Raw genomic sequence first — 561 nt, 5'->3', positions numbered from 1 at the left:
ACGGATCCCGCGGCCCGGGCCGGGGAAGGCTGCCTCCGCCGCCCGGTGTGCGGAGGAGGGAGGAGCCGGGGAACCGGAACCACCGAGCCTTCCAAGGGGAGAGAAGTGGGGTCCGGAGGCTCCAGGGTCCACCTCCAATCCCGGCAGTTCATCCTCTCCGGACCCCAGTTCTCTCATCTACACAATGACGACTTTACATGAGATGAAGTGGTTTTTATTTTATTTACTGTTGACAGTGTTACAGATGCCTCCCACTTCCCCTCCTTTGCCCCGAGGTGCAGTGGTTTCTAAGAGCCATTCAGCCGTGGCCCAGGAAAGATCCCCCATTTCCTCCGGCCCAAAAGCCACCGCTGCTCAAACGCCGCCGGGGTTCCGCAATCCAAACCGTGGCGGCGGCCAGGGCGGGTTCCCGCCCTCGCGAGCCCGCCCGCCATCCGGCCTGCCAGGGTAGGGATTACCCAGGTAAAGGGTTACAGTTCAGGCTCCGACAGGTGGGTCTGAATCAGCCTGGCCGCTGTTGGATGCTACGGTGAGGCCAACAGCAGGGATGAACCTCCCATC

Source organism: Myotis davidii, unplaced genomic scaffold (assembly GCF_000327345.1).
Source record: "Myotis davidii unplaced genomic scaffold, ASM32734v1 scaffold800, whole genome shotgun sequence".
NCBI lineage: Eukaryota > Metazoa > Chordata > Mammalia > Chiroptera > Vespertilionidae > Myotis > Myotis davidii.
Note: the sequence above shows the minus strand (reverse complement) of the source record.